The sequence below is a fragment of the Heteronotia binoei genome, chromosome 4 (genome assembly GCF_032191835.1).
Source record: "Heteronotia binoei isolate CCM8104 ecotype False Entrance Well chromosome 4, APGP_CSIRO_Hbin_v1, whole genome shotgun sequence".
NCBI lineage: Eukaryota > Metazoa > Chordata > Lepidosauria > Squamata > Gekkonidae > Heteronotia > Heteronotia binoei.
Genome location: NC_083226.1, coordinates 54,041,133 through 54,066,184, shown reverse-complemented (window position 1 = coordinate 54,066,184; position 25,052 = coordinate 54,041,133).

Here is a 25,052-nt window from a genome sequence, read left to right as displayed (position 1 = left end):
CATTACTTCCAGGTGACATCATTGTGCCAGTGATGTAGGCGGAGGTTCCCCCCTCTGGCCCACATTGGGAACCTCCAGGGCAGGGGAAGCCCCGCCCAGACCAGAGGTCTGGCAGGTCTAACAAACACCCACATACAAACACTGTTTTCACGAGCTCTGTTGGTTTCATTATCAAATTTATGTGTGGCCATGTAAGTAATGTGATTTTTTTACAACACAGCCAACAGCAGGTTCAGTTTGTGGACTTGAAAGCAGCATGAGGAGTCAAAGAGCATGCTGTGGTTGCAAACATAAAAGAGCCAGCATCCATCTGCAAGCTAGTTGTATTTGGAAATCAACTGGTTGATCAGTCATTTCATTTTGCTTCAATGGGGGGGGGGGATTCTACTTGTGGACACCCTTAAGCAATCCTGGTTTAATCCTGTTTTCTTCTCCGGCACTGCCATCACAGACAACAGAGAGAAGGAAATGAAACCAATATTTGTCAAGGGAAACCAGAATCGGAAAGATTGTCAGAAAGATCCTGGTTTTACAAACTACCCACAGTTAGAATAAACCATGGTTTTGAACAGTGAAGTAGTAAGTGAAATGGTTTCAAAATACTGGCCTGTGATAATTAGCATAGGGTTTGACCACAGCTTAAAGGCCGGATGCTATTAGAAAACAATAGCTCAGGAGTTTACAAAACTAAGAAAAGCAAACACAACAAAAGCAAAAGGGAGGAAAAAATTCTGCGTCACCAAAATGATACAGTGTTTGGGCCACTCACAGTTCAAAATTTACTTTATTGCTTCAACAGTCCTTTGGCTCAGCTCTTTCAAGGGTCTATCTCTCTCCTTTAAACTAATGGTGTAATCTCTTGACAGCTCTCCTGATGGGTTAGCAGGCTCTTTTCAATCTCCAAGTAATTTATCTCTCTCCTTTCTATTTAATCGAGACCATCTTGACAAAATAAGTGAATGAATGCCTAAAGATCTGGCAAACACTACGTATGGAAACTGCAAAATAGCCCAATGCAAAAAATGGCTCATTTAAAAATGTTTAGCACTAAAGAAGATTGGGGAGATTAAACAAAGAGAACACAAGTATAAACCTTTTCAGTTTCTTTTGTAGATGTTTAGAGGACTGCAGGGTACTGGAGATGGTGGCATTTAATCTTTCTGAATCCAATAACATTAAGAATTTTTGCACAACTAAATTGAGCAGAAGTTCTCACCAGGAGTTTTTTTTTAGAAAAAGCCCAACAGGAACTCATTTGCATATTAAGCAGTACCCTTAAAACTACCATTGTTTCACACAGGAACTCATTTACATATCAGGCCACACCCCCTGACACTGAGCTAGCAGGAACTGCATTCCTGTGCATTCCCGCTCAGAAAAAGCCCTGGTTCTCACAGCCTCTGTTTTCTAGGCAGGTTTATATACACCTTGTATATACTTTATCTGTATGCATCTTTGCATCCTGAGATAATTATCCAAACTAGCAGTTCACCAAACAGAGACATAGAATCTATACTGTACCATCTTTCTCAGCTTTCAGACTGGTTATCAACATGCAGCAAAATTTACTTTACAGCTTTATTAGATGTTAAAGGCTACACTGAGATACATGCACCCAGGATGAATTAATACTTGGTAAAACTATTCTCTGTATTTACCCAATGCTAAATTCATATCTCTTTTCCAATGCACAATTGATATTGTGTGTGTTTCCCTTCACAGCTATGTTCCTATTTAACAGAATTTAAGATTGGAACTCTGTGGGGTTTGTTATACCTGTGACTCAACAGTACATCCCTAAGCAGAGCTATGCCCTTCAAAAGCCACTGAAGTCATTACACTTAGGAAGCAGTGACTCTGTTTAGGTTTACACTGCATGGGTACAATCCTATGGACTTAATGGGTGTAAAGTGAAATATATGCATTCTAAGAAATGACAGCCTAAGTTCGGTGGGCAAAAGTTAGGATTAAGTATACCACATGTTGTAGTTTTGAAACAGTCATGTTCTAGTGAATATAGCCCACACATACATAGTACCACACTTGAGTCTAATTTTGCCTCAGTTTTATTTTTATTTATTTATTTGTAATTTATATCCCGCCCTTCCCACCAGGTGGCAAAGAGAGAAGCTTGCAGCATAACACTAGTGTAGGCAAGAGGGAACACAGGCCTGATTCTGTAATTCCTCCTACTCGCATGGAAATGCCAAAGCTGAATCTAAGATTTTATGAGCTCTGGCAAAGGGACCTATGATGACCCCTGCATGCTCACTTCTCTCACCTCTTTGCCCATAACAGAGTGGTGATGGTAGTTTCCCATCAACAACTGGACACTTGACATAGGGTACTGAATAGGGATAGGCATGAACCAGCTAATGAACTAAAGTTCATTATGGATTTGGGCAGTTCATAGTTCACAAAGTGATGTTTGTGAAGTAACTGTTAGCTTCCACAAATTCTGATACAATTCACAAAAAAACAGCTCAGCTATTTGGGTTAAATGGCTCTGAGCCATTTAAACCCTGCTTTCTCCAAGCCATTTAAATCAAACAGCTGAGCAACAGTCCCCACTACTCAGCTGTTTGGAATCTCTTGCTTTCTGCTCCCCATGAGAAGCCATGGGAAGCAGAAAGCAGGTGTTCAAACTTTAAATGGTTCATGAACCAATATGGTTTATGAACCAGCCTCCCAGTTCATATGGGTTCATAGTTTGGTTCAGGGGTGGACAAACTCGCTTAACGTAAGAGCTATATAGAATGAACATCAGATTTTGAGAGACACAAGACATGAACATCAAATGTTTGAGAGCCAGAAGGATGGCAGAAAGTCAGGCAGGAAGGCAAATAGATGGGGGAGGAGGGAGGGAGAGGTGGAAAGAAAGTAACAGCATTTTCCAGGCCACCAGCTGGCTTGGCTTGGAGAAGTGATTTAAGGAGACAATTTGATGCTTGCAGCCTGCAGCAATGCTGCTAGGCTGCAGTAGCAAGGTTTGCCTCCCTGGGAAGGAAGGGAGGATCTACAGCCCATTTGGGCACATATTTGAGGGGGCGGGGCCAGGCCGTTGTAACAGCCAGACCTCTGCTCCCTGCTTCAGTCTCAACGATGATCGGCTTTGAAGGGTCGATCTTCATAGGCTTGGAGTGCTGACGGGGAGGAGGCCTTGCTTTGACGATCAGCTTTGAAGGGTCAATCCTCGTAGGCTTGGAGTGCTGATGGGGAGGAGGCTTTGCCTCTTCGTCGGTGTTAGCGTGGTCTTGCGGGGATTCAGGCGCCTGAGGCTTGGAGGCTGTATCCATGGCGGCGGCAGCCGCCTTTGCAGGCAAGGCAAGTCTCCTGGAAGCTGGGCACTCCCCAGGCGCAGAGGCTGTGTCTGTGGCAGCAGCGGCCACCTTTGCAGGCAAGGGAAGTCTCCTGGAAACTGGGCGCTCCCCAGGCTCAGAGGCTGTGTCTGTGGTGGTGGCGGCCACTTTTGCAGGTGAGGGAAGTCTCTTGGGAGCTGGGCGCTCCCCAGGCTCGGAGGCTGCGTCTGTGGCGGTGGCGGCCATCTTTGCAGGCGAAGGATGTCTCTTGGGAGCTGGGCACTCCCCAGGCTTGGAGACTGCATCTGTGGTGGTGGCAGCCATCTTTGCAGGCAAAGGAAGTCTCTTGGGAGCTCGGCGCTCCCCAGGCTCGGAGGCCGCTTCTGTGGCGGCGGCAGCCATCTTTGCAGGCAAAGGGAGTTTCTTGGAAGCTGGGCGCTCCCCAGGCTTGGAGGCCACATCTGTGGCAGCAGCTGTCTTTGCAGGCGAGGAAAGTCTCTTGGGAGCTGGGCGCTCCCCTTGCTTACAAGCTGTCTCTTTGGCGGCAGCAGCTGTCTTGACGGGCGAAGGGCCTCCCCTGTGAGCTGTGTGCTTTCTTGTCATTTTGGGGCAGTGAGGATGAATGCTGAGGGTCGTCGGCTGTTTGGAGCCAGGATCACACAAGGCGGTCTTTTTTCTCTTCTTATTGTTGGGGTGCCCAGCATCCTCCATCCTTTGACAGGGAAGTGGTTGGGTTTGGTGGTTTTACTTCAGGTAGGCAGGGGGAGGATTACTGCTTTAGCTGCGTCGCCATTTTGCTTCCCTGTTATTTTGTAGGTCGGCCATATTGGGTCCCCTTTTTCTTAGTTAAGGGAGGGCAGCCATTTTAGTTGGCATTGTGCGGAAACCATTTTTAGGGTCTGCTTTAGTTATAGAGATGCCTGGAGGAAAGTAGTCAGGGAAGCCAAAAGGGAAGCAGCCGGTGCCAAAGGCCCCTAAGACCCCTGCTAAGAGACCTCCACCCCAGCTGTTGTCTTCTGACGAGGAGGGTGATGAGGCTGTTAATGCAAAGGCTGCAGGTGCCGGAACAGCCATTGGGCATTTCTCCTTCTGAAGGTGCAGGAGGGGAAAAGGCTTCAAAGAGGGAACTCCAAGCGAATGTACTAACCAGGTTGTCTATTCTTGAGGGCAGATCTGGTGCATTCTTCACTGGCAGTGCCATGGGCCTTGGCGGTCCAAACACGGGATCAGTGTCATCATCTGGAGCTGCGGGAGCTGGGTCAACGGTGGTGCCAGCTGGATCTGTCGGTAAGGCTGGGGACATCTCGCAAGCGTATTCAGGGCTGGCTTGGCCTTGGGGTCCAGCTTCGCCTGCGGGGCAGGGCATCTCTGCTATGAGTACAGAGTTTGCTTCCCCCACAGGGGTGGGGCCATTATCAAATTGGGCTTGGCCTACTGGGCAATGTGGCCCTAGTGTAGTTTGGCCGGGTGTGGGGCAGCAAGGTAGTGCAGGCTCTTTCATCGGGAATTGGGGTGCCCCTTTTCCTTATGGTATGGTTCCTTTTACCGCCTTACCTTTTGGGGAGGTCGTTTTGCTTTTAGGGGATCATTTGTTCCCTGCAACAAAACATAAAATCTTAAAGGGGGAGTATGTCGATATCTTCTCCCTTCTGTTTCGGGAATTGGAAAAAAAGGATAAGGAGGATCTGCACAACAAGGAGAAGGAAAAATTGAAGAAGCGCAAGGTGGATCGGACCTGGGCAAATTGGCTGCCAGGGTTTTTCATCTATGCTGGAGTGATTGCACATGCCCAGCCTTGGAGGGTGGCTGCACTCATCCAGTACTTGGATAACATTTATAAAGGGTACACTATGTTTAGTGGGCCTGCCTGGATTCAATATGATGAGGAATTCAGGATGAGGGTCGCATTGTACCCTTCCCTTCAGTGGGATGGTATTCACCAGCAGCTGTGACTGCAAGTCATGTCTCCTGCCCCGCCAAATGTAGGTGACCGCTCTGATAGCGGTCATTTGGTGGCCAGGTCGGGTGGCCAGCCTGATAACCTCCCCCTCCTCCTCCTTGGCTTCTGCAGCCTCTTCCCGCAGTTCTGTGGGGCAGGAGGTTCAACCTCACCTGCTTTGTTGGGAGTTCGGTTCTCAGGGAGTGTGTAGCAGAAAGGCTTGTCAGTTCAAGCACGAATGCCCCATGTGTGGCGAGCCTCACTCCTTCAATAACTGCCCTAAAGCCCGGGTGCGTAAGAATCAAAAGAAGCCAGGAGGAGGAGGGGAAAATTATCAGGCTGGAAAAGGGGACCAGTCCGATAAAGGTGGGTCCTCTTGAGCGCTGGTTGTCCAGGTATCCACAGAGAGCTGATAGCGTTTACCTGTTAAATGGTTTCAAGTTTGGTTTTAGGATCCCTTTTCAGGGGCCCCGGGTTCCATTTTTGTCTGGGAACCTTAGTTCTGTTAAGGGTTTAGAGCAGGTAGTTAAAGCAATGGCAGGTCTACGCTTGCCGCAGCATAGAACACGGGTTACCAGCAGCATGAGGGAAGATTTGGGGGTTTGGCAAGAATTTTTGGAGTCCTTTAATTTATGGTAATGCTTTGTTGCGACAGGACCTAAGGTTAACTGAGGGTTAGGCGGTCATTACTGTCCGTCGCTCTAAGACGGACCAGTATCAAAGAGGTACTGTGCTGGAGCTTGGCACCTGCTCTGAGTTTGAGCTGTGCCCAGTTCTGCTTTGGCTGCTTATTTGGCAGTTGGGGGGCCCAAGGAAGGGTTTTTGTTTTGTCACAATAAGGGTAGCCCGCTGACAAAGCATCAGTTTTGGGCTGTGACATCATGGGCTTTAGGTGAGCTGGGGTTGTCTGGGGTGCGGTTTGGGAACCACTCCTTTAGAATTGGGGCAGCTTCAACAGCTGCTTCCCTGGGGTATCTTTCCTCCTCCATTCAGCACTTGGGACGTTGGCACTCATCGGATTACAAATCTTATGTTCGATCGTTGCTCAGTCCCTAGCTTTGCTTGTTTGACTGTAATGTTACTGGTTTATGTTCTTATTTGACTGTCTTTTCTTTTTAGATGCTGTTGTTCCTGGCCAGAGGAGCCAAGTTCTCATCTGTGGCCATAGCAATGTGTTTTGGACCGCTCATCAGGCGCATAGAACTTTGTTCGGCTCTCAGTTGGGACTCAGCCAACATGTTTATGTCAAGTGGCAGGGGTGCCGGGACCTTCAGTGGCTGGGCCTGCTGCCTTTTTTAGTCCAAGAGAGCATGGGCCTTCCTCCTCAGGTTTTAATTATTCACCTAGGAAGGAATGATCTCGGGCTAGTACAAGGCAAGGTGTTGCCTTGTAGGCCCGTAAGGATTTTCAGTACATTTGGGAGTGTTGGCCTGGAACCACTATAATTTGGCCAGCCCTGCTTCCCCGCCTTGTTTGGCGCAGTGTGTGGGACCCTGCAGCTACCGAGAGGGCATGCTACAAAGGTAATAAAATAATTAGGAAGGCATTTGAAGGGGGGTCAGACCACTATCTGCCCCATCTGGATATTTCTACGGAATTTCCTGACCTCTACAGAGGGGATGGGGTACATCTCTCAGAAAAGGGTAATATGCTTTTCTTGAGAGATCTCCGGCAAGGGCTGTGGGTAGCGATGGGTGCTAAGCCCTAAGTAGAGACTTGGCCTTAGTGGCGGCAGGTTTTTCTGGATTAGGGTACTATGCGGCTAGGGGAGGATCATGAAGCATCCCCCTTTTGGGGAATTTGGGGTCTGGCATGATCTACCTTGGGGTTTGATGACCCGGGGTGGGGAGAATGCAGACTGTCCAGGAGGCTCGACTAGAGGGTGTCTTCCATTGAGATGTGCGTCTGGTAGTTGGTCCCTCTGGGGCATGCCTCCCAGCTGGGCCGGCATGGCGGGAGCTGTGTCACACAACTCCAGCTGGGGGCTGGGTCTCTCGCCCATGAATGGCAGGGGAGCGATCTGTTGAGACCCCTAGCTCTGACCAGGCCGCAGTTTGGGTGCCCTTGCCGTTTTATTATGATGATTAATAAAGTGGCCCATTATTTATACCAATGCATTGTGTCCGACTCTTCATTCCGACTTGGGGGGCAAATGCCTTCTCTAAGCCTGCTGACATGGCAGTGGGGGCATCGAGAGCCACACAATATGTGTGAAAGAGCCACATGTGGCTCCTGAGCCACAGTTTGGCTACCCCTGGTTTGGTTCATGATTCAGCCTCAAACCATGAACCAAACTGAACTGCAAAAATGTAGTTTGTACTCATCCCTAGTACTGAACTCTGAGCAACTATAACAGACTGAATAAGAAGGACATAGACAAGATCAGGTGTTGTGGAGAAATGAGACAGTGTAGTGTAATATAGTGTTGAAGTGTCTATTTGGGATACCTTGTTTTGTTATGAAGTTTACTGAGTGACTTTGGGCCAGTCATTTCTCTAGCCTAACCTATATCACAGGTTTGTTGTGAGGATGAAAATGGGGGAGAACTATTTGTGAGATGGAAGATCGCACAGCGTAGCCTGATTTTTGTTGAAAGGCATTGTTTCAACAGAGTGTACATAGTTGATGCATTTGATTCAGACAGTTAACAGAGGAAGACTTTGGAATAAGTTGACAGTCTAGTATAGACAAACACCTCCTTTTTTAACTACAAGAATGCCATAGTAACACAACTGCTAAAGTAAGAGTGGTAATTTTATATATTTGATTCTTCTGGTCTTTAACTGTAAACATCAAAGTAAGAATGGGCATTTGTGGCTCTCTGGCACTGGACACCCCAATAGCCACTTCAAGCCCCTTTCACTAGAGGCAGAATGGGATATAAATTTGATAAAGAAATAAACAAAGGAATTAAACAGTGATTTGTCTTTAGCCTTCTTACTTTTTAACCTTTCTTAACTTCCAAACTTTTTTTACCAAGAACTTTATCAAGAGGTTGTCAAGGCCAGAATTTATACCACTTTCACTTGGCTTGAGGAAAACTAGGGTGTTTAAAAAAAAAAAAAGCAGGAACTCACAGGAACACAGTTCTGGCTGGTTTGGTGTCAGAAGGTGTGGCCTAATATGCAAATAGTCTCCTGCTGGGCTTTTTCTACAAAAAAGCCCTTTGTGAAACAATGGTGACATCAGGGGGTGTGGCCTAATATACAAAATGAGTTCCTGCTGGGCTTTTTCTACAGAAAAAGACCTGAGGAAAATGTATACTCTGTTGTATACAGAACATGGTTTTATTGTCCCTTACTCAGGTTGGGCTTAGGAGGATATTGTTCAAGTTTAGTGACATCTGCAAAGAAAAACCCCTATGTGTTAACTTTGGCAAGACAAAGGTGGATGGTCTTTAGGGAAAAGCCCAGCAAATTCCATCAGTCCATAGACAGTGCTCCTATCAATCAATGTAAGAACATCTAGTATCTCGGAGTTACCTTCTGTGAAACACTCTCCTGGAGGACCCACTTGGAAATTGAAAAGGCCATGGATCTTTAGACACTGGGGGCCGTTCTACCCTGAATGATTCCCACCCTGAGATTGTCTCAGAACAGGGCCATAACCAAACTTCTTAATAGAGTAGAAATATAGGGCTGGGATGATGTATTCATCAACAACCTTTTTAAAAAATCCAAGTTCTGCCTACGGTCACTCCAGCTGCCTTGATGTGGGCAGAACTTGACCTTCCTTCAGGAAGGACTCAAGTACGTGTTCCTTTAATTAGTTTTGGGTGTAAGCAGAGAGCCAGTTTGGTGTAGTGGTTAAGTGTGTAGACTCTTATCTGGGAGAACCAGGTTTGATTCCCCACTCCACTTGCAGCTGCTGGAATGGTCTTGGGTCAGCCATAGCTCTCACAGAGCTTTCCTTGAAAGGGCAGTTTCTAGGAGAGCTCTCTCAGCCCCACCTACCTCACGGCATGTCTGTTGTGGATAGGGCTGCCAAGTCCAATTCAATAAATATCTGGGGACTTTGGGGGTGGAGCCAGGAACAAGGGTGTGACAAGCATAGGGAGTTCTGGCCATCACATTTAAAGGGACAGCACACCTTTTAAAATGTCTTCCTTCCATAAGAAATAATGAAGGATAGGAACACCTTCTTTTGGAGCTTATAGAATTGGACCCAATGGTCCAATTGTTTTGAAACTTGGGGGGTACTTTGGGGAGAGGCACTAGATACTATACTGAAATTTTGGTGCCTCTACCTCAAAAAACAGCTCCCCCAGAGCCCTTGAAACCTCCAGATCTATTCTCCATTATACCCTATGAGAATCGATCTCCACATAGGGAATAATGAAGTGCTCAGCAGACATTTCCCTCCCCCCACCCCGTTTCTGGTGACTCTGAAGTGAGGGATTGGCCTCTCTACTCACAAGTTGCTGCCAACTTCTTCAAAGTAACACAGACACACCATCCCAAGAGGAAGCCTTTCAATCGGCGACTGAAGCCTCCAGAGGCGGAAAGGCACATGGTCCTCTGGGGGCGGGGCTTTCCCTGCCGGCCAGCTGACTGGGGCCGGGAAGGAGCCTGAGAAAGTGGAAGAACCCCCACTAGGACCTGGGGATTGGCAAGCCTAGTTGTGGAGGAGGAAGGTAAAGGAGATTGTAAACTACTCTGAGATTCAGAGTGAAGGGCAGGGTATAAATCCAATATCTTCTTCTTTTTCTTCTTCCTCCTCCTCCTTAATGCAAGGTTTCACCCATATCCAGAATGTCTAGTGACTTGTGTCACTAGATATAATAGTATTCTGTGTTCTTTGCTAATTGACTCCCCAGGTTAGCTCCAGACGCTGTGAATGGGTATACAACTTTGATACCTTGATGGACAGGTATAAAATAACAGGCTCCACAGTCTCTTCCTGGAGCAAATGACTCAAAGTGGATAACAGATTTCATTACTTGTATGTTTTACAACTTAAGACCTTTACAAGTCATTCTCTTTCAAACCATGCAATCTGCCATGTTAAAGGGTGCTACTCATGCAAACATGTTGCTCAGCATATTTGTTTCTGTAATAAGGTAGGGTATGAGGATCTTCCTCAATACCTGCTATGTTGTTTTCTGTACTGGAAACACAAATATAAATTTCTGGTGGCTATCTTAGTCTTCTGCATCTTGTGGACGCAGACCCAAATGTTACATACATAGCAGTTTTTTGCAATCTATTTTAATTGTGTGGCATCTCATCTTTATGATTGTTTTTATTCTTTCTATGTTTTATTTAGACAAATTTTGCAATGAGCTTTGACCATACACAATAAATATTTACTCCTATTGCTCTTCCATGTATACCATATAACTGCTATGAATATTGTCTTTATTGTGATGTCTTAAAAAAAATGGCCTTGCAAATCACAGAACCAGAATTTATAAACCTACACTTGGAAATGGCCTGGGATGTGCAGATTTGAAGAAATGCCTTGTGCAAGCCAGTCCATTGCCTGAAGGATTCTTTTTTGAATGGCAGGAAATCTGTATAAAAATTGAAAGTGGTGACATGGAAAGGCTTACATATATCTTTGCTAAAACTCTGAATTCTGGAACAATAGTCTGTGCATTATGCAAGTCCTCTGACCCAGAAAAATGTTGACCTAGATGCAGTATATTTAGGCTACATTTGTGCTACACACTGAGGTGCACCAAACAATCCTCAACTGCAGCCTGTTGCAGTCCAGCATTTGTGTTCTTTTTCACTTTATTTCTTCTAACTTTCCAAACTAGTTTCTGCTTATTTGTTTACTAACCAAGCCATTTCAAAAAGAGAGCACATGAATCTGTAGATTATTTATGTCTCATAAAGGCAACAGTGGCATAGCAAGGGCAATCAGCTCATATCACTTGTGCTGACAGGATTAATTATGCTTTGAAAGAAAAAATTCATGGTGGACCATTAGCTCAGATTTCTCTACTTGGTGCTCACAGCAGCTGTACTTCCTGTCAAGTAAATAACTTCCCTGACAATTGTAGATGCCTCTGCCAATATGACAGCAGCAATGACTAAAATACAGATTTTATACACACACATGCACTTCCTATTTCATCTGTTAAAACTGAGGTACATGTTTGAATTTTAAAGGTGTATATTTGAGTTTAATGGGAAAAGGAGCTACTTGATACTATATATATATATATATATATATATATATATATATATATATATATATATATATAGTACACACACCATATCTAATCCTTCTTCAGCGGACTTCAGAGCAGCATGTATCCCCCTATTTATTTCCCCACCCCCAGTTATCCTTACTAAATCTTGTCGTAGTTCATCCATTGAGTTTGAGGGATGAGTGGGAATTTGAATTTACATATTCACAGAGGTTTTTTTTTTTTTTTTTAAAGCAGGAATGCAGTTCCAGCTGGCTTGGTGTCAAGGGATGTGGCCTAATATGCAAATGAGTTCCTGCTGGGCTTTTTCTGCAAAAAAACCCCTGCCTATTCCTAAACCTGGATTAAGCACAGGTTCTGTCTTATTTCAGTTTACTCACCATCTTCAATAGATATTCAAAGGTGTTAAAAGCCTGTGACCACAAAGAAGTTAATAGGATTGCAACATTAAGGGTTTGCAATGTACTTGTAATAAGCGTATTATTTCCCAGTCTTCTCTAGAAAGATTGTTCCATTCATGGATAGAATGAAGTTAGTGTTGTCAGGTTCTCCCTGGACACTGGTGGGAGATGAGGAGGTGACCTTTATATATTGCAGGTGCCACAACAGCGTAGAGCTTTTTCCCTTGCCAGATGTAATGCCATGCCCTCTGCCATTCTTTATGGCAGATTTAATAAGACAGCCTACATAGTCAGATACTGTCTCTGTAAACAAAAATGTGTGGAGTCAGTTACTCATATTCTTCTTTATTGTAATTTGTATACAGATCTTTGTCACAAGTATTTACATCCTCTTTTAGTTAGCATGGTTGATTGTTCTGATGCACTTAAGGTCTATAGTCTTTTGAACGATATTTCATCTAGTGTCACTGAGAAAGTGGCTAAGTTTCTTTATTCTGTTTTAAAGGCACGCCAGAAGATCTCATAGAAATAGTTTATGTTTACGCTTTTCCTGATGTATTCGTATGCAATCGTTCCTTTTTATCTTTTTTTAACCAATTTGTTCTGATATATATATATATATATATATATATATATATATATATATATATATATATATATATATATATATATATATATATATATATATATATATATATTATGCCAATAAAGGCTAACTTGACTTGACTATATCTGAGTGAGGATGTGAACATGTGTAACTCCAGCATTCTAATCAATATACCAACCTGGTTGTCAAATTGTAGAAAGGCTTATTTTATTACTCCAATTGTTTGTGGCTCTGAATTACTTAGACAACTAGAACAAATCTGTTAGGAATTTCTGTGTGGATAGCTTTAGAGATGGGCACAAACTGGAAAAATGTGGTTCAGTCCTTTTCAATGGGGTTTGAAGAAAGCCCCCCCCCCCGCAAAAAAAACAACAGCCCAGCTGAGCAATAGGGAGCAGCTTGCTCTTCACTGCTCAACTGTTTGGGGCTGTCTTGTGCAGTCCTTTTAAAGTTTAAAGTTTTAATGTTTAAAGGGACTGAACAAGATAACCATAAACAGCTGACAGCCAAACACTGCCATTTTTGCAACTTTCACAGGGAAAAGAAAGCAGAGCTTTAAAGGAACTCAGAATTCCTTTACACCCCTGCTTTCTGCTCCATCCACAAAACACCACCAACTGTCACAAACTATTTTAAATGTCTATAGAAGTTCATGACAGTAGACCCTTGACAAACTTCTATTTGTGAACCATGAACAGGGCAAAATTCATTATGAATTTTGCTTTATGGTTTGGTTTGTGCCCAGCCCTAGATATGTAAAGAGGGGTATCTGTGGCCTATCTGTAGCATGGATAGTATGGGCAGTACTGACCCTTGGCATTTTAGGATAGTCAGGGAAGTCATTGTCCTAGACATGGTTCAAGGTTAACTCACATGCCTAACTGACTTTCCACAGAGGCACTGCTACCTCCCCATAGCTCAGCAAGCTACAGTCAAAACTGCACCCAATCACAGAAGGCTGAATATTCACTATAATTTACATTAGAGTGATATGATGACATACTGCTCTACAGGGGGTTTTTTGTAGAAAAAGCCCAGCAGGAACTCATCTGCATATTAGGCCACATCCCCTGACATCACCATTGTTCCACACAGGACTTTTTGTAGAAAAATCTCAGCAGGAACACATTTGCATATTAGGCCACACCCCTTGAAGCAAGCTAGCCAGAACTGCATTCCTGTGCGTTCCTCTCAAAAAAAGCCCTGCTGCTCTATCACATATACACCATCTTGTAATTGTAGAGAATTGTTCAGTAGGTTGGCTACCACTGTTCTAGGTCATCTAGATTTACAGCTGTTCTAGGCCATCCTAATTTACAGCTGTGGGTTTCTGTTGACTTTTCAGAAAGCTTGCTTAAATGCAGGAAAAGCAAAGACAGGAATTTCAGGCTTTTCAGAAAGCATGCTGCTGTTCTAAATTTGCAATTTGGCATTCAGACACAAGACTATCTGCAATGGCCATTTCAATTCAGTTTAAGGATTGCTGCTATGAATATTTTACATAGAGATATAAATTTTTATTGTTTCTAAAAGTCACATCCTGCAAATTGGCTAATTTCTGAATAAAAGAGGCTGCTTTCTGAATAGTGGCCCTTGTATTAGGATTGCAGCTAAATGGGACTAAACATATTACTCCAGTTCTGAAAGGTCATTTTTCATCTAGATTATATGAGCCAATAAATCATTTAAAAACCAGCCTCCTTTTTGGGGGTGGGCACGAGGTTCCCAGCCTGAATGTTGTAGGACATGCAGTAATAGCTACCCTATGAAGGATACAAAAGAGGCAGATTTATTTTCAAAATGGTCTAAAGCTGCCACCTTCTGGTAAATAGATGATACTATCCTACTTTATTCTTACCTAATAATCTAATTATAATCTGTGACTCCCAAATAGCTATGATTATTATACTTTACAGACTTCTGTAACCAGAATTCCTCCCCTCCCATCCAGTAGCAGATTTATTAGACAACTTCCCTTATCCTTTTCTATGGCTTATATCTCTACCACAGATATAACAGAGAATCTTCTTTGAGTATACCTAATCTGGCACACATCTACTTAAGAGAAGAATATTCCGGGGCTATATACTACCCTGCTGAACATTGTTAGCCCCCACCCCACCCCTCCTTGTGGCTAATAGCAGCTTCATGAGGAAGATTTATGGTGGAGAATTAAATAGTACTTTGGCAAAAGAGTTAACTGCCCCTTCCCCATGTCCAGTTTGTTCTTTGCTTTTATATGGATTAGTGTGGACTTTGAATGTTTGAACTATATCTATAAATAATACTTTGTGCTAGTCTGAAAACAAATTAATGACTATTCTACTAGAGAGATAATACTCTGTTATTAAGTATAAACCCTAGTAACAAATACAGAGATAGCTGTCCTGATGATAGCTTCATATTTTTCCAGCTGGGCATTGTAAAATTGACTGATTTACATCCTTCTAAACCCACTGACTTCCTTAGATTTAGAAACATGTAACACTGCTTAGGACTCCATTGTGAATATCTTGGAAGGGGAAAAGCAAGCTGATTGCTTAAGATCGCCTGTGCTGGATGCAGACTATATAGAAATCTTAGCCTCATACCTGCAGTAACTGCATCCTGAAGGAAGGTCTGCCAATACTAGGGGGGAAAGTATTGAAAGTTACATCCTTCAATGTGGAGAACAGTTGTAGAATGTGCCGGTGCCCTTTGGTGTTAGAATACTCTGATAAAGTTGGTTACGAAAATATTAGAGTAGACGCTGTTTGGTGAGAGTGTGCTAGAAGCAGAAAGATACATTTTCTTGATATAAAGAAAAATGATCCAAGTTTGAGGCTCAGATCTATACATATTTGGAGGGTAGGCTTCTTTTGCACTGTCCAGGCTCAGATCTGGCAACCTTCTTTTGCTCCTGCTGCTGGCTAAGTGTCTGAGATAATGAATGGAAATGATTCATAGTGAATGATGACACCAATTGTAGCAATTTCACATGTTCTGGCATTGTGACAGTAGCCATTATCTGGTGTTAAGAAGATAACTGTTTTGATCTATGACAACATACAGCCTTCTTACATGGATTTATTATTTTAGAAAGTACACAGATTATGATGCTGCACATACCCCACACATCCATGCCTAGTGATAGCCTCTAATTCAGAACACAAAAGTTGCATTGGCATGGCTATATTCAACCCTAAAAATGTTATTGATTTTCTGCATTCAGCCTTTTATAGCAATGTAATGATGGGCTTTATTCTCTTCACACAGGTTCTGTCTGGCTGCAATGCACATCTGAATGAGTTTCAGAATCCACAACATGACTCAGAGGAGATTAAGATGTATAATTTTGCTGACAGCCGTATTTCATTTCTTGGAGATTTGTCTATTCTCAGCCCCCTTATCTCTAGTTTGAATGATGTTGCAAAGGAGCTGACATTGACTCTCCTATTCCAACCAAGATGTTGTTGTGTATTTAATGCAATTTCCCACTGTTCCAAGGAAACAGACTTAAATCAAGATGATTTGAAACATTGTAAAAGGCGTATCAGTCAACAGATCCCCCCCCCCCCCGTTCCTAAGAAATTATCATTACAAACGTGTTTTTAAAAAGCCCAGGAAATCACTACAGGAGGGAGAGAAGGGCCCAACAGAATACATAATATACATAACATTATGAGTAAAACTCACAAGGTCTTCTTATAAATACCTACCTCAAGGGACCCCAATTAGGAAGAGTGATTGCTCTTAAAGGCTCATTTACACAATTTATTTTTGAAGTAGGTTATATCCACTTTAGGCAGGGGGTTCATACAAAATCATGAGCACAGATCAAAGCAATCAACTGCAGGAAGAGGCTGCATTTCCCTCCCAAATGTACAAAATAATAGTCGTGGCCAAGGGAGAGAAAGGAACAGCTATTTGCATGATCTTGTAAGTAGCTCCCGGTAACATTACATGATGTTCCCAGGATACAAGATCCTAGCAAAGGGTTCACTAAATCTTGGTTTGGTGTGGGTCTTTGATGCTGCTCATAATAGGCACATAGTTACAGTCTTCATACCAGTCTGCCCTGGATATGTAAAATTGCTATCATCTGCCTCACAGATCATTGCCCTTCATCTCCTTAGGCATTTAACTAACAAAGAGAGCTAATTGAGGTTGCCTGGTCATAGCCCATTAGTCAGATGTCTATAGATGCAGTCACACACACTAAATAATGCACTTTCAATTCACTTTCAATGTACTTCCCAACTGGATTTTACTTGTTGGAAAGTGCATTGAAAGTGGATTGAAAGTGCATTATAGTGTGTGTGATCACAGCCACTGTCTTTATATTCTACCACATGGAAATATAGTACACTATAGCTCCTTCCAGGCTCTCGTGCTAGTTTCTAAAGCTTGCTCTCGCATCTTCTATAGGGCAAAACTGGAATTTTGCTTGCTATGGCAGCAAAGAAAGGTGAGCAGAAGCAGTAATAGAGCACATGAGGTGATGGAGCAGTTCCATCCTCTCTCACAGATTCAGATGTCTGGAAGGTGTTGTGTATGTCATGATCTGTCCATCACTTGTAACTTATCCCTTAAATTCAATATGAGTTGCAGTCTCTCAAGCACTCCTGGTCCTCTTTACCTGCCAGTCTTGAGCTCCTGTTCTTTGTTGATTTCTTTAGGCAATTTTTATGCTGCCTTTCTGCCAAAGATATCAGATATGCTGCCAAAGATATCAGAAGTGGTTCATACAACTATGATAAAAACAATACACAAACAACAATATTAATATGACACAGCAATGCCCATTTGAATTGGAATGGTCTTTCTTGCACATAAGGGAGAAAAAATCCAATTCCTTCTAGGCCTCAGGCAGGCTGGAATGATGTCAAGTCTGGTTCACAGGTTGGACAGACATAGTGGCCAATGCTGAAAGCTTAAGAAGCATCCATCTTTCTGCTCCTGAAAATGAAGAATTCCAGGCCCAGAGAGGGACATATGGTGGGCAGAGCTGTAAAAGTTCCTTCACTCTTTTGGCAATCTATTAAGTCCTGTTATCAAAACATAAAGAAATAAGGGTTACCAGGAACCCTGCAACACAAATAAATGGCTTGTATATATGTGTTCTGTTATTCTCCAGGGCAAGATAGCAAAAAAACACAAAGGCTAAAGGTTAAGTGGTCATCTTGTTGTGAATGTGTGGTATACCTGTAAACTGGTCTCATATTTTCTGCCAGTGAATGACTTTTAACAGTTTCTATTTTTCTTTAATTATTGCTAAGGCTATCAAAGTCAACCAATCTCCTGAACACTTGATGGATGCCTATCCATGTTTGACACTAAGAGAGAGATCTATCACTTTTGGGGAGCTTCAAAGGAATCAGTTTGGAAAAACAGGGCCATAAAAAGTCATTTGGCCAGTGTAATTAAAATTCCTCCATTGGGGTATGGATCTATGACACAATGATCTCTGATTGGATATTCCACATATGACACTCTGATTTTCCATTGGTGTGACACTCTGCTTCCTCATTGGGTAACTGAATCACTTGATGTGATGTAATTTACCCTAGAAAAGAGGCAACCCCACCTGTCAGGTTAGAGAAGAGAGAAGGAAATGGGGAAAAAGAGAAGTCAGAGAGTCGGAAAGAAAAGGGAATTCCTCCATCCTCTCCTCCCTCCATCCCTTCCTACCCACACACCCCCTTCTACTCAAGAGAAATCTCCCTCCAGAGGCCTTGCATTTCTTCTGACTGAGCCTACCCTGCAAGATAGGATAGGTGATATTGTATCACCTTCCCCCATCCATACTTATTCAGCTAACCACTGTATTCCTCTTGTATGCTTGAAATTGTTTGATTGGGATGTAACTATTTGAAACCCTATACCTATAATAAAATTCATTATTAACCAAATGATTTTCAGTGGTCTATCTCCGTAAACATATACAGAGATCCTGGCTCACCTCACCTCTCGTAGACTCACCATTTTGAGCTAAGAAATATTAATATTCCCCAATAAAAGTTAGTTGAGGTGGATATCACTACAAGCTACAAATGTAGGCCTGATCATAACACTAGGACAATAAGCCTGGTCTTGGCTAAAGTTTATCTAATCATTATTACTTACTAGCTTGGACTGAGTTATTTACTTCAGTAAGTAATTATTTTGCTACCAGCATTGCTATTACAATCTTTTCTTACTATTAAAGAAATAATTCCTACTGTTAAACTAACAACATTCATAAAAAATTGAAAGTATCAGGGAATATGTATTTGAAATGTTACACAACTAATCAAAATCCAGTCTGAACATTTCTTGTTTGCTAACCTGAGGTTATTCTTCTAAAAACTAAGATTATCATTGACTTTGAGCATGGAGCTGAATAGGCTAAATCCAGTTGTTCTTTTTAATAGTACTGTAACTTCTGCCTCTGCACTGTGCTTGACATGATCTTTAACTTTCCATTTCCCTCCTTTTTAGGCTTGCCAGTCTCTAGGTTCAGGTGCGGAATCCCCCAGTTTTGCAGGCTCCTCCTTACTGCCAGCCAGCTGACCAGCAGGGGAAGTCCCTCCCCAACAGCCACAATATGCCTTTAGATCTCAGGCAGGTTCAGAAGCTTTCAGCTGCTTCTATTTTGCAAGGGGTGTGTGCACCTTTAAATCTCAGTAAGACTGAAGCTGCAGTGGGGGAGCAGGAAGAGCCACATGTGTGAGACAGACAGGAAGCGAGAGAGCCCAATCCCTATGTTTGTTTTGCATTCCTTTCAGAAGCTGTTTGCATAGTAAAAGGGATAGGAAAAAGTTAACTAGAACCTAAGTGTGGGATAAAGGAAAACTCCACTCCCTAGACCACTCTCTTTGTAAATTGGTTGAAATGCAGCAGATTGTTACATTCAGCAACTCTGGTGAGTAAAGCTATCTATACCATTGCCCCTGAGAGATCACAAAACTGTGGGCATGCAAACTGTTTGTTTTGGCTGCTTTGTGAGTGTGTGTGTTCACTTTCATTTTTTGTGTGTGTGTGTGTGTTCACTTTCATTTAGCAGCTGCTGGGGAACAAAAAAAGCCAAAAAAAGAAAAGGAGGAAATGAAGACTGTATTCAGGGGAAATGCACTGCTGTATTTTTATTTATTTTTAGGGAATGGGAAAGTCTCCTGGCTCCATTCTCAAAGCAGCCAGATATTTCCTGAGTTGGACCTGATAACCCAACTCCTTTCCCTGGAGACAAGAGGAAAGGAGGACAATGAAAGAGTTAGTTTCCAGATATGTGACTTACAGAGATGTTGTCGAACCAGATACCAGAAAATTTATCCCATGATTACACCAAATGGGATCATTCCAACTGGTCTTCCTTTATATAGCAATCATTTTCTGCAGGCATTGTACTGACTCAAAGTCTTCCTTGACAAAGTTTGTTTTCCTGAACAGTTCTGTCATCTGGTGCTGCATATGTGCAGAGCAAAGTTTTTTCTGGGAGAGCAGAAGTAGAGGTCAAGGGTTTGTCCCCTACCTAGCCTAACTGTCCTGGAGACATCCCTCTCTAGCTATTTCTCTTTCTAACACTCACTTCTAGTGGCTCTCAGAGAGGCTGTGTAAAGTGTGAACCAGTGCCTGAAAATGGTTTTGGGATGGTTTTGAGGGCTGATAAACTGAAATTTAAGCTTGACAAAATGGAGGTGCTACTGGTATGTGGCAGAACTGAGCCAGGAATCTCCTGTTCTGGTTGGGATTGCACTTCCCCTAAAGAAGTGGGACTGTAGCTTGGGGTGCTGCAGGACCCTGATCGTTTGTTGGATAAACAAGTGATGCAGTTGCCAGGAGCACTCTTCACCGGCTCCGGTTGGTGAGCCAGCTGTGGCCTCTCCTTTGCAAAAAAAAAAAAAAAGATCTTGCCTCTGTGGCACATGCCTTGGGAACATCTCAATTATAGAACTGCAAATTGTTCTATGTGGGGCTTCCATTGAAGAGTGATACAAAAAGAGGCCACTCTGCCTTTCCTTGGGCTGTCCTACCTTCTGTCCCCTTATAGACTAGAGCTAGTGGCTCTGAGGAGTGCTCTCCTTTCTCCATCTCCTCTTCTGGCTGCCCATGCCTGGTCCTAGCCTGTTTCTGACCCACACACCAATTAGTGCCAAGTTGCTTAGTCTCCTTGCTTGCCACTCCAAAGCCACTGATACCTTGGGCCTCTACTGGTCCCTGTCATTCTTTTTCCCAGCCAGCACAGGCTCCAGAGAGCTGTTGCCAGCTGCCAGTGCCTTCTTGCTACTCTCCTGTCAGTGTGCTTCAGGTAACTATGAAGATGAGCTGAATGCCACACCAGACACCACTAGTGTGTGTGTGTGTGTGTGTGTGAAGCAGGTAGGGTTGCCAAGTCTTACCTCATAAACACTTTATGCATGCAGCATGATGACATCACCCAGAAGTGATGTCATCACACTGGGAACATTGTGCTGGGGATGCTCTAGGCTTCAGGTAAAAACTCTATTGTAACATAGAGTCTTTAAATGAAGGCTAGAGAGTCCCTGGCATGATGTGTCCAGTGCTATGATGTCACTTCCAGATGATGTCGTCATGCTGGACACATGGGACAACAACAGAGCTCTTTGGGGGCAGGGATCTCCCCGGAAGCCTGCTCCATGCCAGCAGGTTGGGAGGCCCCAGTCCACCATCCCCAGCAGGACCTTGGCAGCCCTTGAAACAGGATCTTTTTCAAAAACATAAAAGCAGAACAGAAGGGTGGGCAGAGTATTAGTCATTCTTCCCCCATTCCCACATTACCTCAATGAAGTAAGTGCTTTGCTATCTGAAGCTTTTGTTCTTCCAGCTCAATCTGCAAGGTGCCTCCAGAACAGGCCAGTAGGTTATCTCCTACCTGTCTGAAACTTAATTTCTGTTGGTGAGATCAACAGTCCCTGCTACCTCCTTTCCTGTTGGCTGCAGGTCAAAAAGTTGCAGTTGGGGATATATTTCCCATATGAAACTAACAGGAATGTCATTTGAACACAATAACAACTAAAAGTGCACATCACAATGATAGCAAAGGATCCAAAACAAAATGTATAACAAACAGAGTGCCCCAGTTCTGAACCAAGTTAAGATATCTGCACACATCTATAGTATGCACCAGTGGTAGAAATGAGATATTATGGTCAGGACTGGACAGTGTGGCAGTACTACATTGCAACATAATGTTGCAAAAAAAAAAAACTTTCAGAGGACATTATTTTTCTGTGGTCTCAACAGGCTAAAACTATTTTCTCTTTGGTATGGAGTTAGAAATATCATGGAGTATTATATCTGAGTTCAGTAATCAGTTTCTCTAATAAATGGACAAACGTAAGTCAACGCAGCCTTATTTGTGTAAGTCTGAGCATGTTTGCAGCTTTGCTTTTGCTTTACAGTCATTACCATAAAAAGAAGAAGAAAGCAGCCACACAAGGGTGTCTGGGGACCAGCTAGTTATGTCACCTTTTTCCAGGAACCAAGAAGTGAAGAAATTACAGAGGACAGAACAAGCATTATGCTTCTTTGAATTTAATGAGCAAGTATCCTAACCCTCATTAATTTTACATATTTCCAGAAGACACAACAAGCAGTAATTATTATACAAGGGTCACTTATACTGTAGTTTTTATAAATGCCTGCAGCCAGAGCTAATTGCAAGCTAGTTGGCAAAGACAGAATATCTTAATAACCTCAGTGACTTCTCATCAGCGTGACTTATCGTATTACACATGTGATAATAGACCTCAAGTTGACAGTCAAATGTATGATAGCAGTTCCCATTCAATCCACTGTCATGGCAAACTCTGAGCAAACTGATCTGGCATTGAGAAAGGCACAATACAAGCTCAGTAGATGTCAACCATATCCCCTGTTCACTCAATAAACAGTCCATTAGTCATCATTGGTTCCTTTTTTTTTTAAGGCTTCAGACAGGTCGGTAGTTCAGACAGGTCGGACCAAGTCCGCGTTAAGACTAACATGCATCAGTGCATTAAGAGTATTATACTTTTGCAAAAATGCAATAGCATGCCCCCCTCCCCTCTACTTCCCACAGACCCTTTTGCTTCGAGAACAATAGCGGTTCACCTTCCATGATTACTCCCCCTACTAGCAGTCAAAAAATATGCCAACTTAAAGAACTCCTGGAGGGCAAATATCCTGCAGTTACTCTTAAAATAGCTAAATTTGGTTGGTTCGCTTTTAGGACAAGAAAATTACTAGTAGCTTAAAATGCCATACATTTGTTTAAATTGGCATTTCTGTATATTTTTCAATTTTAATAATTATAATTTTTAATTATTTAATAATTATAATAATATTATTATTATTAAACTGTTCTCCAGATTAGAGTCCACCACTCTTAATTACACCAAACCGGTTCTCCAATACTAATGAACACAAACACTTTTGGCTTTTGGAACTGAGCAAGGAGGTAAAATGAGCAAGGCTGGAACTCTAGGAAAACATTGGGCATTTTCGCACTGACCTTAATCAGCAGCGACGTCCCTCTTCACCGCGCAGGATCTGCGCGGATTTCGCACCAATTGCTGCGGAGCACCTGGAAGAGCCGCAAAGTCCCGCGGCTTTTGCGGCGCAAATGGAAACTGGTTTTTGGCGGTTTCCATTTGTGCCGCAAAAGCCGCGGGACTTTGCGGCTCTTCCGGGTGCTCCGCAGCAATTGGTGCAAAATCTGCGCAGATCCTGCACGGTGAAGAGGGTCGTCGCTGTCGATTAAGGTCAGTGCAAAAACGCCCATTCTGTCCTCCATCCTGTGTCACAACCAAGGAAATCTTTTTTTTTTCTTTGACAGCTGTACTGGGCAAATAAATGGACAAGAGAGACAGTCTGGTAAATTATTCACTACCCCTAACTGATAAACATTGAGTTAGCCAATATACATCCACAAACTATTTATTATACAAATCCAGTGAACACTGACTCAACTAGACCAAATGAGGAAGTCATCTAGTCCAACTCTCTGCACAATGCAGGAAACTCACAAACACCTCCCCCTAAATTCACAGGATCTTCATTGCTGTCAGATGGCCATCTAGCCTCTGTTTAAAAACCTCCAAGGAAGGAGAGCCCACCACCTCCAGAGGAAGCCTATTGCACTGAGGAATCGCTCTAATGGTCAGGAAGTTCTTCCTAATGTTGAGCCGAAAACTCTTTTGATTTAATTTCAACCCATTGGTTCAGGTCCTACCTTCTGGGGCACAGAAAACAATTCCACACCATCTTCTATATGACAGCCCTTCAAGTACTAGAAGATGGTGATCACATCACCTCTCAGCCTCCTCCTCTCCAGGCTAAACATCCCCAGCTCCTTCAACCTTTCCTCATAGGACTTGGTCTCCAGACCCCTCACCACCTTCGTCGCCCTCCTCTGGACCCGTTCCAGCTTGTCTATATCCTTCTTAAAATGTGGTGCCCAAAACTGAACACAATACTCCAGGTGAGGTCTTACCAGAGCAGAGTAAAGTAATACCATCACATCACATGATCTGGACACTATACTTCCATTGATGCAGCCCAAAATTGCATTTGCCTTTTTAGCCACCGCATCGCACTGTTGACTCATGTTCAGTGTATGATCCAATAAGACCCCTAGATCCTTCTCGCACATACTACTGCTAAGACAAGTCTCCCCCATCCTATAACCATGCACTGGATTTTTCCTACCTAAATGCAGAACTTTACATTTACCCCTGTTAAAATTCATTTTATTGATTTTAGTCCAGTTTTCCAGCCTGTCAAGGTCATCCTGTATCCTGTTTCTGTCTTCTTCTGTGTTTGCAAGCCCTCCCAATTTAGTATCATCTGCAAATTTAAGAAGCATTCCCTCTATTTCTTCATCCAAATCACTGATAAAGATGTTGAACAAAACAGGTCCCAGGACAGATCACTGAGGCACTCTCCAAGAGGATGAGGAACCATTCACAAGCACTCTGTGGGTGCGATCTGTCAACCAGTTACAGATCCACCTAATGGTAACGGGCTCTAAACCACATTTTACCAACTTGCCAACAAGAATAGTATGTGGAACCTTATCAAAAGCCTTCCTGAAATCAAGATAAACAATGTCTACAACATTCCCCTGATCCAGCAAGGTAGTCACTTTCTCAAAAAAAGAGATCAGGTTAGTCTGACATGACTTGTTCTTGAGAAAACCATGCTGGCTCTTAGTAATCATATCCATTCTTTCCAAATGTTCCAGAACCAACTGTTTGATGATTTCTTCTAAAACGTTTCCAGATACAGATGTCAAGCTGACGGGTCGGTAGTTACCCAGATCGTCTTTTTCCCCCTTCTTGAAGATGGGGACAACATTCGCCCACCTCCAATCTTCCGGCACCTCTCCTGTTCTCCAAGAATTCTTGAAAATAATAGCCACAGGCTCAGAAATTACATCCGCAAGTTCTTTTAGAACCCTTGGATGCAATTCATATGGCCCTGAGGACTTAGTTTCATTTAAAGAAACTAAGTGTTTATGTACTACCCTTATGCTGATCCTAGGTTGGAACTTCATACCCTCCTTATATGTGCTGTTTTTGCCTTGTTGAGCACCATTTTCCTCAGACGAGAAGACTGAGGAAAAGTAGGAATTGAGCAGTTCCGCCCTCTCTTCAGTACCTGTTACAATTTCACTTTCTTGCCTTCGCAA